Source organism: Phalangium opilio, unplaced genomic scaffold, assembly GCF_054372755.1.
Source record: "Phalangium opilio isolate 3A_F unplaced genomic scaffold, DU_Popi_V2 ptg000070l_1, whole genome shotgun sequence".
NCBI lineage: Eukaryota > Metazoa > Arthropoda > Arachnida > Opiliones > Phalangiidae > Phalangium > Phalangium opilio.
The window spans coordinates 10,843,949-10,860,052 of record NW_028324182.1 but is presented as its reverse complement, the minus strand read 5'-3'; the positions used below and the strand labels follow the sequence as shown (position 1 = coordinate 10,860,052).

Here is a 16,104-nt window from a genome sequence, read left to right as displayed (position 1 = left end):
TAATAACGCTTAAATTTGAATTTATTAAGTAAACTGTACGTTGATAATACGATATTAGGGTTTAATTAGGCTTTCTTAATTTTTTAATTGCAGGATTCTAAACTGAATCAGTTATTGATGATACGAAAAATTGCTAAGCCTTGGCCATTATTAAGTGTAACCATGGTGTAATCGTTGCCAAGGGTGTTATTATTACCCTTCCTCGTGCAGTCAAGTAAAATGGCGGCTTCCTCTAGTAGTAGAATTAAATTACAACTTTAGACTTCAAACTCCTTTCTTGGCATTTTCGCAGTAGATGTTCTCTGCAAATACATTTTAATTCCTGGACTTAGGTGAGTTAATTTCAAATTATGTTTTTATCATTGCTTATTTTCTAATGGGTTTAAAACTGTATAAGAGGGTATTGCTGGAAGTAACCTTATGTTGCAAAATTTAATACGCGAAGGGGTATTCTTTAGTACATAAGTAATTTCTGGAATTTTTGGACAACCCATGACCTCCATCATCAGTGATAAATTATTTAACCCCTAAATGAAAATTGAACTGCTTCAAGTAAGTCCAAGTCTGTGTTGCCACGGCAGTTTTCCTGAGAGGAAAGCGTTATTTCATTTCTTAATATCCAAGTTAAGAACCGTCTTAATTTGAAGTACCATCTCTTTTTGAGAAAACTCTTCGTAACATTTATTGGAAAATTAGTTCTTTTATCTCTTTAAGTATTTATTTTAGAGTTATTTGACTATAAACCACCCCATCAAGTATTAGTATAATAATGACCACCATTATTAGCTATAGTTTCATAAATTTCACTCGAGTCTTTGTTCTCCAAATTCCTAAACGAAGACAGAGAAAGGACCATCCACTTATTATTCTTTCTCTCTCGCATATCTTCTACATTCTATCTCGAGCCTCAACTCAAAACCAAACGAGACTATATATACTTTTATTATGAGGGCAATTTTCCTCTGTTGTAATGTAGAAGTTACAGAGTGTGGAAAAGATATGGCCAAAAAGTTTATACTTTGTCCGAAAATCGCCTTACTGCAGACGAAGGAAATGTAAATGTAATGAATTACAGACCAATGAAACTGCGTTTACAGTTAGAAATAAGCAAGACGTATGTACGCCTTATCAGTAGTTACCAATTGTAATTACTCATTAGGTGATTATTGATAACTACTGGTGAAATCAAAATCAAGACGCACGTATCTTGTTTATTTCTAATTGTACGCCTATACCTTCATGTGTCTGCAATTTACTATACATATTTCTTCCATCAGCAGTATTGTGATTTGCAGAGAAAATAAATGTTAAGGTGCGATCTCTTCCACACTGTATGGAAGGTTATAAAAATATAAAGGGTAGGCCTATATATTTAACCTCGCAACGAACGCGAGGATAACGCAATAACCGCTTCTTGTTATGTAAATTGGAGACTGTTGGAAAAGCTGAAGAAAAATATATCATAGGTCAACTGAGGCGAGCAGTGGGTGGTTGGGTTTGTTTATAATAAAGCCGTAGTATTTGAGAGCCATAGCCCCGAAAATCAATTGAAAAAATGGTTTTAATCTGAAATTACATTACAAACTCCTAGAGTTTAAAAGGATTAAGGTTGCAAAAACATAAAGAAAGGGAGTAGTCTCAGAAAACGATTTTAGTTTCTTCTTCAGACGTTTTACCGAATATTGAGATAAATTGCTTTTCGTGGGTAAATATTTAAAAAAATAATGTTTAAAACAATACATTATGGTCAAACTTCCAAGAGGGCAGCTCCCAGCCTTTGACCGTATAGAACTAGGGAAGTTAAGTGCATGCCCACTCCCATTTGTTGTTTGGGTACAAACAAAAATATTTTCTTTGCAAATTTGATTGATTTTATCTCACTCTGTTAATGGAAAATAAGAATTCTAAAATGACCTTTTGGGATCGAAGGAACATATTGCGGACTATTCCGAATAAAAGCCAAAGTTGGGGGCACTCAATGGCATCTCCGTCCCGGTTTTATTTTGCTTGTCCGCATTTGTACAATAGTTATCCATCTTGATCCTGAGAGGATGGTCGACCGAAAGTTTCGAGTTTCGAGAAAAACTTATTCTTTCTTACGTTTAGGACTTAAACTTATACATGTACGTATAACGTTAACCCTAAGCTTATAAACCTACCTTTTAGTTTGTAGGTTCCGCGTATGGCCTTTCGCGTTTAGGGATTTTTTTCAAAACTTTCAATCCCTCACGAGAACCGCAAAAGTTCAAAGGCGTTTACGAAACATAGAATTTAAAAACAAAACTAGAGAAAAGTTTCTTTTTCTTCTCTCGAGTATTTGGTATTCGAGACACGTCGCCCCATTTCACTCAAAGGTATAAAAAAAACCTTCCAAGTTATTTCTTTCCCGAAAAGAAGGGGATTTTTCTCTTATTCTGGAATCTAGAATCAAGAAAGTTCTAGATGCTTCAGCTACAGTAGGCAACCTTCAATCGGTTCGAATCCCTTATATTTTATTGCTGTTAGCATTTGGTTCGGTCTAGAAATTGCCTCAGCCAGGCAGTTTGTTTGCATTAGGCATTGACCCGATTTGTTTATATTAGTATATAACTGATTGGGCAAATTTTCTTGCACACTGCGGTTCATCAAACACGTAATGTTTTGTTTTACTTATAAGTTAACGTTTACCGAATATTCCACTCAATCCTGTAAATAGGATGACCCCTGTGACCTCAACGTGTCACCCCAGTTGAAAGCACCAACAACCTTTATCAATAATTTTTAAATTGGTTAATTGTTACTCGAAAGTTTTCCTGCAAGAATTGCAGTGCAAAGAAAGAGTCTGAACGCATACCAAGCGAGATCATGATAGGTCACTGTCATCTTTGACATGAAACGTATGCCTTTGATATCCATTTTCGTGATATCTCACTTGTCACAGACGCGACAGTGGATCCTTACTTAATATCAAATCTATAACTGGAATATTAGTAGTGAAAAAAATATTACAGCAGAATGCCAACGACATAAATCAAGCTTTGTTTTTGGGGTGTTTCTAGCCGTCTCTTTTATAAAACAAAATTTTCGGATCCTATTTGCTTATGACGTATCCATTGATGGGTTCGATCAGAGAAATTGGATTAATAAATAATTCCAATGTTTTGACCGAGATAGTTTTATTATTATATTTAAACTGTCAAATAAGATTTTGCGTATTCAACGCGTGGCGTTACCTAGAAAGGGAGCACCCAAATAACGTTGACTGAAAGGGGGTAGACTCTAATAATTCAAGAGTGTCCGCGGAACTGTCATTCGTTGCCATAGCGAAATCGAAAACAGTAGACGACGTGAATTCCCAACGTTATATTCGATATATTTCACCCTAGAGATAGCGATTATTGTTTTATAACTGTGTAATTATAGGATATAGTCGGGGTATTCGGGAAACCGAGATTGTCTCCGTTATTACAAATCAATTTTAGTTTGGTTTTAGAATGTAATTTAGATCTTGTGGACTTTAATTTCGACTATAATAAGGTTTTGATAAAATCGGGGATAGATTTAATTTTTAGAAATAAGTGGGAATGGAGAATGGTTAGTATTTACTTCAGTCCTATTCATAGCCCAGTATAAAGCCCCTCCCACCAACACGTAACTAAAAGTTTAAATTATCCTTTTGGCTCACTTAAACTACGTTTTGATGACGTTGCTGACGGGGACGCCGAAAAATACGTAATTCCTTTCAACCTCTGTCGCTATGACCCGCCTCCTCTTTCATACCCCTCCGTCCCGTGGAAGGGGGTCCGGGACTTTGACCCTGTTCTCCATTCCTACTTCTCAAATTAAATCTATCCCTGATAAAATATTTGAAAATGGTATAATTCATCCTATAATAGTTAGTTTTTTTAATAAAGAATGTTTCGTGAGATATGTAGCTCGCGTATAATGAGTTGTCTACGTCATAAGGGTGTCGTTTTCTACAACATGTCGCAAAATTTAAATATATATATTATAAAAACAGATTTCACGTGATTGGAATATTTCACGAAAATGATTATAGATTTCACATTAAATTCTACTTTATCTATTGATTTACCCCTCAGTAAATTCACTTCAATATGGTATCTATCTAAAAAACTTGAGGGTGCGAAAAAAAATGATCCGTAACTCAACGTAAACGCCTTTACACCATACAAAAAATATATAGAAGAATCCCATTTATATTTCTAAAAAGTATATATATATATATTTTAAACTTTGTATTGTGTGTGCATGTCATATGTATATATGGGGAATCCGTATTGTCATTTTCGAGTTTTTCCTTCGCTTTATAGCTCGGAAGTGGGGCAGGAAAACGTGATTTACAGGCTATTGAAGGGAGAACGCATTTAAAAAGATCCCTTCTGACCCTTCAGCGTCGACTATATACGTTTACTTTATATATAGGTTTTAAAAAATATGACTTCGCATATAGAAAAGACCATAGAGAGACCACCGCATGGTATAACCAGGTTCTTTTAGTATTTTTACGTGGTGGTGATGGTAGATTTCAGGAATGGTTTGAATATGATGGCGTCTTTTGCCCAGTGCCATGGTATGATGGTCCCCTTTGGAACGTAACTCCTCTCTCTCTTTCACTCTTTCTCTCTCTCTCTCCCATTTTCTGGCAGAAACTAAAAATATTCTGTCCCTTTTTCTCCCATTCAAGTATCAAAATTCTCTCAATATCTCTCTCTCTCTCTCCTCCCCGAGCGCGCATTTTTAGTAAGGCATAAAGAAGGATGGCCGTATGACGTATCATTTTCGTATATACCAAAGTACCTACTTGAACTCGATCGAAATGGTCGCCAGCACCACTGAGAGATGTTGAGTTTTGAGCCTAAAGGCAAGGCAGGAACCAAGATGGGGAACCAAGGGTCGCGAGCTCGAAATTTCTCTTCCAGGGGCAGTATGGTTTAGTGACCCATGCCGAAATTGTCCGTGGGGAGCTCGAGAATGGATTGAAAAATAAGGTTTATGTCTTAAGTGGGTTGTTAGGTGAAGTCAGAAGAGCCTAAATTGAAGTATGCTAACTCCACTCGAGTCTAAAGACGCGGCTCTCTCTCTCGTATTTAAGTCAGTAATCTATTAACATCAGGGAAGCGTGTAAGATAGGGAATGGAATGGCGATACGAGTCTAACGAGTGACGTTTACAACTGTCGATCGCCTCAGACAAAAACCAGAAAGGTGACGGTGGTACTGGGGAAAGGGTTGCCACGAAGTTTTCAGCTTCAAATTAGCTGACTTTTCCAGGTTTTCCCTGACATTTTTAGGTCCAATATAAGTAAACAATTGCGTTTAAATCGCATTTTTGAATATTTAATTAAAACATTGCGGAGCGAGTTCCCCGATTTCGCCGTCTTGGCAAACGTGATTTGGCTAAAACGGCCGTTTAAAACGTCACCCAGTTGGATGATTGAACCCAGGATATTTTAACCAAATTCCCTGACATTATTGGCTAATTTTGAAATACCCTGTGTTCCTCAGACATTGAGACGAATATATTTTTTTATGTTGCCACTATTCCGAATGTTTTATTAAACATTTCTCATTAGAACCCAGGCCTATATAGACTTTGTTTGGCATCCTTTGTTTGAAAAAAATATAAAATAACGAGACCATTTCACATTGATGTATAATACACATATTTGGGAATGTTTTTACTTTAAAATAACCAGATTTTCGATATTTGAAATTTCATATTTAGACTGAAGAAGCTTTACTTTATTGCGTGTCTTTCGGAGAACGTATTAACGGGGGTCCAAAAAAATATTCTTTTTCGGGGCACGCTCGCCAATATACCGCGAAAGATTTACTACCGGTCATTTCCATATAACGCGATTTTGAATAATGTTCCAGATATTGCCAATAATGGTTCCCCTGGTAACTCTAGAACGAACTCTTACTGTCCCCTTCTCATAGGCATACTTTCGGTTTGGGATGCTATGACCATCCCTCCCCCAAAAATTACCATATGAATTTTGAAGCGATATCCTTCTAGAATTCGATAAGAAAATGTGCAGTAGGAAGTTGAGAGAGTGAGGGGGGTGGGGGCATCGTTTATACCATTTATTCAACGTTGAAACGAATTTTAGGTGGTAATAACTTTATTCCAATAAGACGAAAGTAAATTCTTCAGAAGTTTTCAATTTTATAAAAGAAGAAAAAAAGGAATAAGTTATGATCTCTCATTGATTTCGAGTTATATTTCACCATATTGTATAATTATTAATTCAGATAATATGCAAAATTGGTAATTCGAAAACTTTTTAAAGCCTTAGTTACAACTTACAAGTAACAAAAATGATGTAACCCTTCGTTATTTTCTGAAAAGCCGAGGCATTTTTAGCTAAGAAATAATTTACGTTTGATAGTTTTAGTTTAAGTCACTTCTGCCATTTTTGGACACCCCCCCCCGGCCCCTGTCATATACGTTAGGCTATTTTTAATCAAAATCAATTGGCAGGCAATTTTTAGATGCGGTATTAAATTATCTTTTCCCAAAGTTAGTAATAAGGAAAAAGCAAAAATGATGGGATTACCGTTCCGTTTTCACATGAATTTGGCATCCATTTTTAATCAAAATCATTTGGCAGGCAATGTTCAGATGCGGTATTATTTTATCTTTTCCCAAAATTAGTAATAAGGGAAAAGCAAAAATGATGGGATTACCGGTCTGTTTCCCATGAATTTGGCGGGATCACGCACTTTGCTTTGTCTTATTACGAAATGGTAATGAATTACCTTCTTTCGCAAGTTGCCCTCAACGATTTTCCGCTTTAGTGTATTTATCGATTTCTTGTACACAACGCTCTTTATTAGGAAGATTTCTAACTTCAGATAGAATTATGTAATCTAATTTCTCTGTGACACGAATCGAATTAGATTCGGGGAATTTATCATTTATCATAGGAATATTAAGCATCCCTCTTACGCTATCTTTTATAGAGCGTTGGGGCAACTAAGTATAGAACTTAGCTACACGTACGCGTAATTAATACCGTAAAAACCTTGATTTAAACATCAGGGAAAAGTTTGAAAACATTTCGAATTTATTTAATGTCTGTAAAATTTTCCAAAAAAATTACCGGGTTTAATTGATGTCATGGTATCTATCAGGCCCCGAAATCTTTCCCCTTATCGTTTACCCAAAATTTTAACGTTCAAAAGTTTGTCAAAAGGGGAAGCGTATTAAGGGTATGATAAATTTAAACTTTCCAATCTGATATTATTATAGTTAAAATTTAAATTGTAAATTTGACACTTTACATCATTCAATTGAGCCCAAAACGCTTTTATTTATTAATAGCTAAACACCAAACAAATATATGTGGCCTTAATCTGATCGCTACCTTCCAATACACGACTGTAACGCGGTCTTACACATTTTCAGGTTTAAGATAAAAAAAACCCACCAAATCAAATTGAACGAAAAATAAAGTTAACGAATGGGTAGAACAAACTTATTAATATTAATAAATAAATCTTTCGTTACTTACCTTTGGTCAAGAAAAAAACCAAGTTCACTATCAAAAACGTCACAAATATTCTAAAAGTTTCTTAACGATTATAAACGTCACGAATATATTACTACAAGTTATTGAAAAATTGTACAGAAAATCGGATATATATAGATATAGATATATATTTGTGTTATTATATCTTTCTCGCTGAAACACCTGTTGTGTTGTTGGGAGACAACGCGCGGAGAATGCAGAAAATGAGCGAACCGAGGAGAAGAGGCCTGAAACAAACGGCTGTACAGTTTTGTCTCAGACAGTTAGCTGGAAAGATGTATCTGAGAATCAGGGTCGAGTTTATAGTTCATTAGGTCATCCTTCCTCGTTTTAACTGAACTCGCGATGAGGTTTCTACTAATCTTTATGACCCGGGACGCTCCGACTGACCTTTTTTATCCGAAGAACGGAGCTAGGATAGTGAGAGAGAAGAGAAAGCTCTCGCGAAGAGAACTAGGCATCAACTGGCAACTGCCCACGACTCTAGTCATTTTACCTCTCTAGTTTTCTCTCCGCGAGAAGGAGCCTTGCCGGGTCTCGCTTGCACACACTAGCATCTCCACCAATCAGAACTGAGGAAAGAAGCCAAGGCACCTATCGTGGCTCCGTTCGGGGAGAGTCCACTACTTTCATTCAAGGGGAAAATACTTCCTTAACTAACTACACTTCCTCTTTTTTATTTCCGAAGTTTTCCGCGCCTGTTTCCTCTCCAGGTTTAGATTCAGTTTAGAATTCTCGATTGTTACTAATTGAACAGAAATCATGCGCTGGAGGGAAAGGGTTTTAGTTAAATTTGCGCGGAAATTCATCCTACATTTGATCATATATCACGATCACCAGGGAGAGATCTAGAGGATGGAGCTCCGTTGGATCCCTTGGGTAGAAATTCATCTTACATTTGATCGTAGCACGAGCTCCCTTGGATTCCACTTCTAAGAGAGATCCAGACAGACATAATATTTGATTTTGCTTTGCTATAGTGCCATATGGGTAATAATTGTTTGTCATCCTTTTGAACTAAAGAACGGTATTTCCCTTTGTCATGTAAAATTTACAGAATATTCTTATAATATTCAAGCTTAGGAACACCAGGGAGACAAGGAAACTTTGTTGTTTTTTATCCCTGTCTAATCTTTTCTTTATAAAATGTCTGAAACGTCTGCTATACATAATTTTACGGTGGTGTTTTAAAATATAAATAAGGGTACTTGCTACTGTACAGAGTGTTTCGGACAAGTTTGCTTATAAATTAAAGGGCATAATGCGTTCTTTGCGACAAACTGAGTGGTAAGTGGCAAAGAACATAATGGGGTCTACAACATTTAGTTTTATCCAAGATATGGGCTCCCAATCCCATCTTAGGTAACTAAATGTTGTAGACCCATGCATGTTCTTTGACACTTTAAACTCAGTTTGATCACAAGAACTTACCCTATAATTTATGGCAGACTTATCAAAAACACCATGAATTTTAGTTAAATTCCCTATAGTATTAATATTCTAATATGTCAAGCCGGGGGAAAAGCGTCAAAACGAGTTAGAAATTCTAAAATTTACATAAATCAAATTCTGCGAAAGAGAAAGGGTTGCCATAAAAAATACTGTCAAAACTTTTTGGGGCATTTCATCTTAGTTTTAACTGCCAAACTTTTATATATATACGGAGTTTTGCAACTATATCTTAGAGATACCCATCGTTTTCTAGGGTATTAACGTCTCTTCGAGAGAAGGGAAAAAAGCATCCTTGTAAATAATGATCTTTTAGCCCAAAAGCAGCCACCCTACTACATTTTCATCCATTATCCTTGTAGCTGGCAGGTTTACAACTTGCTTTTAAGTCTAATTGTTTTCTCAATACTTATAGTGCATTTATGCAATAAATATAATATATTTTTTCATTCAACTTTGTAAATTATCTCGCTGAAGTGACTTCTAGAAATGGATAATTGTATTTTATAATTTTTTCCTGAGTGGTCCAACATTTATACGAAATTCTGTTATGTTTTCGAGACAAAACCTTAGACACTAATTACGAAATCAAATAGTAATCAGAAAATATTTGAAGAAATATAGAAGTCTTTGACGGAATTGCGAAATCTTTCATGAAATCGCGAAAACTCCGACGAAATCACAAAATATTTGAGAAAATCTCGAAATCCTTAACTGATTTTTTTTGAAACCTCTCGCTTTTCTCCTGCGTATAGTTAGACCACATCAATAAAATGAATTTAAGCTGTTTGCTAAAGTTGTTGGAGATAAAAGCTTTCAGTAATTGGCTTGCGAAAGATATAAAGGCTATAGCCGAAAAAATAATTTTGTTTTCGTATAACAGTCACTGAGCCTAAAATACAATTTTTTTCACCATCCCTTTGAGTATTTATACGGAGAAAACCGATAAAGAGACGGTCAAAAACAAGAAAATCGTCTAGCTGTTGTACCCCGATACTTCGCCCATTTACAGCAATTTAAACTATTAGGAAAGAATATACACGTTGCTCAAATAAAAACGATAAAAATAAAGTTTAGCTTTAGTTTCCGAGGTCAAAATTTATCGAATTGTTTTGTTAGTTTTTAACGTTTTCGCTAAAACTTGTCGACAGTTAGGAAGAATGGTCAATAACGCCCCCTAGTGTAGTGGCTGTAGAAACAAATAAAGTTTAGTCGCTCGTTGTGCATGCTAAAGTGGTCGATTAAATTGATTTTTTAATCAACCCAAGGATGTCTCCTTTTTACTCAATTTCCTCTTCGAAGTTTTTCCTCTGTTAAAGCGAAAAACTACTTATCTTATCAAAATTAAAAGTAAATAAAAGGGTATCTCCCAGTCTCACTAACACCCGATGCCCAAAATTAAATATAATTGAATTGATAACTACTGATTAATCTACGTTTTATTCGTATAAGGAACCGCTTGCGTTTTCCATATCTGTTCAAAATTCATCCCTATAAAAAGGAAATCGGAAATTAGGAATCAATATATTGTACGGGAAAGGGCTCGCAATAAGATTTACCATTTATAGAAGAGGTTTACATCTGTCTAGTCCGATTAAAGAAGTAAAAAAAAAGAGAGCTGCATGCAGCAGTCCAAAGTAAACCAAACCCAAACTCGAAAGTGCTGAGCTGGCTCTAATTAGATCGTCTAATACAAGATTATTGCTAGAGGACGCCCGCAATTAGGATTTATTTAACCCCCTTCTCTACCATGCACGATCAAACATAATGCTTAATTCCGCATGCTGCTTCGGTTCTAGACCATGTAGGAACTTATTTGTATTTATATCTGACTAAGAAGTGATGTATAGTTTATTAGGGAGAAGGAATAATATGCCTATGTATTCGCGCGGGCCATAGTCCCAGTCCCCCTTTCAAAATACAAGAGGGGACATAAAAGGAGGCTGGGCTATTTCGCTGCCTCTCCTCAGTCGGAAAATACGTAATTTTCGTCATTCACGTCACGCTGACGTGAGTTTTCAAGAACCAATGAGATGCTGCTTGTAATTTAGAGGCGGGGATTAACTCCGGACCTACTATACGTTTGGACTGGAGATAAAGCTGCTGGAAATGTGTGGCGAATTTAAACCTCGCCCTAATAAGCTAGATATCACTTCTTGATCTGACCCTTTCCTTAACTCCAGAGTCTGATTTATAGTTCCTAAACACTAATTTGTTCAACTCAGTTGATTTTAAGTAGTCTCATTAGATAAAGAGCTAAGTCACACACGCACCCCTTTGGATAAACTTTGAGACGCTAGAACTCGGGATGATAAACGGAGCGGAGACGTTATGGAAAGGAAGTATTTAGAACTGCATCAATCAGAGATCGAGTTAAATAAGTTATTGAACGGTTAAAGACAGTTTAAACGCTGAAGAGAAAAGCGTTTTGAGTCTTTTAGATAAACTCTTAAACCTAAAGGTCAAATATTGATTAATCTTTTTTTTTCTCGCGGGATATGGCCCCGACTTACATTGTGTAAAAAATAATTACAAGAAGTAATTAACCCGCAAAATTAATTGCAAAGCGACCATGCAAGGTATACAATGCACTCTTAACCCCTAAAATCTTGATAATAGCTTTTCTTGGAATAAAATGTCCTGGGAAACGTCTTACCAGAGAGAGAGCGAAACCTGCAACAACACAGTTTTTTCATTATACTCTTTTATATATTCTATGCCTAGTTCTTTCAAATTTGTTTATTCGCTCGCTGAATAAACACACTATATATTACGAAACTATATTTTTCTCATAGAAATTCTTAGAAACATATTGAATTTTATTTTAAATAGACACAAAATCATCTTGGAGTTTGTTTAGAAACATCTCAATTAAAACTTATTGGACAGGAAAATAAATACCAAAAGTTTCTGAAAAATATGTTCCATTTCAAAATTGAATTTTTTTTTATGGATAAATAAAAGATATATATGATTAAGAACGGAGTAGAGAGATGAATTATCATAAAATGTAATTTGAACAACAATGATTAAAAATTGTGTGGGAGTAAATTGTAGCCGCACCGGAATTATTTATTTATTTATTTATCATGTTCAAGGGTTCATTGCACTGTGTAAACACTAGTGTTCTTCCACGTTATTTATTCCTTGAAATATCTATTTGCATTAAATACTTATTTAAAGTATACACTAAGGCCTCCCTTAAGGCACGTTGTTAAAGAGTATCTGCCCTTCTACTAAGCCTTGTTAATGATTAACCAATTTGAAGTCCTTTCACGATACCCTGGGCGATGGAATTAATAATACATGGGAAAAAGAAGACGCTTAAGTACTAATAGCTATTTCTCCGCGTGACAAGCCATAGAGCTAAGTCCGCGTATAAAAAAGGCGGGTGACGATAGCGAAAGAAATAAAATGCCGCAAATGTCGTAAAATTAACGACTGACACAATGGCCATCCCTATATATACTTAAGCTAACCCGTCAGAGACTAAGTATTTTAATTCACGGACGATTTCCGGCGGTTTTAACTAAAAAACATTATTATTTTTAATCGAAAGAGCTTATAAATTAATGAATATTTCAATTGGAACCGTGTTTCTATCTACAATATTAAAAAAGATATAAGAAATTAAAGTTTCCGCAATGGACACTACGCGTTAGACTTCTCCGCGAAGCACTCGCAGGGAGTGCCCTTATTGGACGCCTAGTACCACCTGACAGATTCGTCCAATAGGGATACTCCCAGTCAGTGTTTGGCGGGAAAGCCTAACGCGTGGTATCCATTACGTACGTACAACCCAACCCCAAAATTGTATTACTTCAATAGATAGAAATTTTAAAAATATTAAAATAAATTTTATTTTGTTAATCAAATTCTAAAAGTTGTAAATTGTAGCGTTTCAGTATCTCGTTTTAGAAATTTCGAGACTGTATTGTTTTTGAGATGACTGCGGTTAGCTGCGCGTGAAAATTGATTGGATGGAAATAAACCCTTTGAACTTTTCTTAATGGGTGAAGATAAAAAACAAAATAGAAAATCATCACACATGAGCAGCGCTCGTAGTCCTGGTGTATGTTTTATTTTTCTTACTTTTGTCTCATGCAGAGCCAGGGAAAAATATCATTAAGGGTAACTATATGGAAAAGAGTATGGCCGGTTATAATAAAACACATCTGTTCTTTTTTTATAGTCTTGTCCTCTCCTCGAAACCAATTTGGTCTTCTCATATTTTTTTACGATTCCTGGGAACGAGTTTTATTAAAGCTCCTAATTGAAACCCCTTTTTGTAATATTCACAAACAAGCGTCGTATTCCCCCGTATTCATTTTTATACGGTACTAGTCTGACTTCTTCCACTTCATTATCTTTCAAGAATATAATTATAATTAAATTTCACTTCCGGGTATCCTATAGTTCAAAACAGTTTTTTTTTAAATTTGACATTTACGTTAATTTTAATTAAGGTTTTTAATTAGCTTAATATTCAAAGTACTTTGTTAATTTATGGGTTATTTGCGCGATTACGAGTTGAAAGTTTTAATTGTCGTGGGCTGGATATTTTTTATAAACCGAGTCTTGTTTATTAGTTTTAATTCAGGTCCCCCACGCATTTTGGAATTGGTTCTCAATAGAAAGGATATACCCCAGGGTTAATACGAATATGGTAAACCGGGACAACTTTCTCTATCAGGGAAATTGGTATGGGAAAATTCGTATGAATTCTGTATAGATTAGTGGCACTCCGTGTTAACTACTCATACTAACTTAATACAGTCAAAGGCAGGTAGGTGCCACTACTTTATACGTAAACCAATAAAGCGATGGGAAATCTGTTGTTTTTCAAATAGTTTCTGGGAAAATCGAATCACTTTGTCTTATTGAGGGGCAAATCACCAATGAAAATTTATTGGGCGGTTCAAATTTCGGACCTTTTAAGGCCACCCTTTTTGGCCTATTATTTCAGGCGCCATTGAATACGGTCAACGTTTCAATTCGTATTTTTATGGTTGACCGTGGATTGGGTCCTACTAGCTGCACTAGCGCTAAAGTAAATATTTGCAACCAAAATCTTTGCGGGAAACCAGCAATGCTGCCAACTCGGAAAACACCCCATCCCACACACTTATTATCATTATATTATTAAATGATTTCACGTTATATTTTGTCCACTGAGTACTCGAGAGATCTCGCCATAAATTCCACGATACTTATTTAGTACACAATGTTTTTCTCTGTTGATTTACTTACCCCTCGGTTTTTTACTTTCGCAAAATTGACTCCATGCATGCCTTAGATGGGTAAGGTACCGAGCTCCTGGTAACGAGATTTGTCCTCGTATGTATCCTCCTCGCGGCGGATACTTTTTGTACCAAAAATGAGATTTAGACGCCTAAGCTCACCTAGCTCTATATTCGCGCTCGAAACTTAAATTTACATCTCATTTTCCCCTTCGGAAAAGAGAAATGTGAAATATTCAACAAAAAAGATTAATAAAAGGAAAAGCTTATCATAGTAAATACTTCCTTGAAAAATATCCTTCTTTAGCCTTCTACCGTATTAATTGGGACCTCCAGTATAAAATAGCTATTTTCCAGCGCTTCTTCTCGCCTCTAGAAAGGCTGAAACTAGTTTTCTATTTTCAATTCTTAACTTTGTTTTCGCCATAAATGAATTTTTAACGGAGACGAAGGATTCTAGTGCATGCAGTTTAATAATAAATTCTCTTTTCCGCTTTCCTGCAATTTAATACGGATCTGTAAGGTGGTTTTTTTTATAACTCATATAGGATGGAAGCTTTATTGTTGAACCTATAGCTTTTTCGTTAAAATTTCATTTTTGAATATATTCAAACTCACATTTAAATATTATTTACTGTTTGAATATTAAAGTAATTTAGGTCGTACATGCACCCTTTAAGCTCTAAAACTGATAATCTCACCTATTAAACATATTTTTTTATTCACTTGGCTAATTTATCACCGTATTGTTGAAGGGTCGCATTTTTATTACTATACTGACTTTACTACCTTAATATAATCTACTTTAATACTTACGTAATGGTAATAGTGATCATTTTTAAAAGTACTCAACATTGACTATATTATTAAAGAAGATTAGAAAAATTTAAGTTTTGTTGTTGCACCAGGCTACAAGTTTGGACGAATTGCAAAGAGCCCTCTGGCGTCTGCATCGCGAATACGGTTATAAAACTTAATTGCTCGTATAGATTTTAATATTATATTAGAGATGAATATTCTTTTAATTAAAAAAAAATAATAAATAAAAATAAAAGTTCTATGCTGAAATATTCCTTAAGCTTCAGGTAGCTTTATTTCTTGGAGTGGTTTATTTATTTCAAATAAGAGTAAACATACTTTACAGACAAGGAGGATTTATACCATTTACACAAGGAGGCCAGGCAAGAAGGCCTGACTAACTGGGTGAGTCTAAAGCCAGGCCTCCTTGTGTAAATGGTATGAATCTCCTAGTATGTAAACTATGCATGCATAGTGAAGCGCTGGTATTTTGATATTTGATAACAAAACCCGAGGGGATAATCACTCTTTAATTCCCTGTACACCGATTTATCAGTTACGCATTAGCGAGCGAGTTGGGTATAGTTAAAATATTACACCCTTAATCCCTTTTATTGAATGTACAGACTACAGTACAGGGTGTACACCTATAATTCCGAGTGATTCACCCCTCGATAAAAATAAATTCAAATCCGCGGATACAGTCACGCAGGGTTCATTTTCCCATGTATATCATTTAAAATAAAAATATATAAATATTTAAAATCGACCCTATAATATAAATCCAATACATAACCATGTTTATAGTAATACATATTCGGTATATATATATATTATTTTTTGATCATGTTGTGTTTCTCTTTCTATATATTTTGTTTTTGTTACAAGATAATTCTCCGTCCGCGTTTTTTTTCTTCTAATTTTTGATACCTTTTTCAATTTTCCGCTTGGCTTATCTTTATTATTCCAAAAAAAACTCCTCCAATTCCCTTCAAGGCTTTCTTTGCGAGCTGCTTTGATCTAGAACTATATATAATATCCTTTAGCATAACGAAATATATTTATATATATATATACCGTC

General features: G+C 35.2%; 1 protein-coding gene and 1 long non-coding RNA gene across 4 annotated transcripts in view; one reads left to right on the top strand and one right to left on the bottom strand.

Annotated features, from left to right (window-relative positions):
- LOC149661604 (allatostatin-A receptor-like) overlaps nt 1-8,194 on the bottom strand; it is a 97,490-nt gene extending 89,296 nt beyond the window's left edge. For both annotated transcript variants that reach the window (XM_089843158.1, XM_089843160.1), the window contains exon 1: nt 7,519-8,194. The gene's annotated coding sequence lies outside the window, so the exon portion shown is untranslated. The remainder of the gene's footprint in view (nt 1-7,518) is intronic.
- The window catches only part of LOC149661597 (uncharacterized), a 355,782-nt gene that overhangs the window by 283,539 nt on the left and 56,139 nt on the right, over nt 1-16,104 (top strand). For both annotated transcript variants that reach the window (XR_016368956.1, XR_016368955.1), the window contains exon 3: nt 94-332. This is a non-coding gene — a long non-coding RNA (uncharacterized LOC149661597). The remainder of the gene's footprint in view (nt 1-93; nt 333-16,104) is intronic.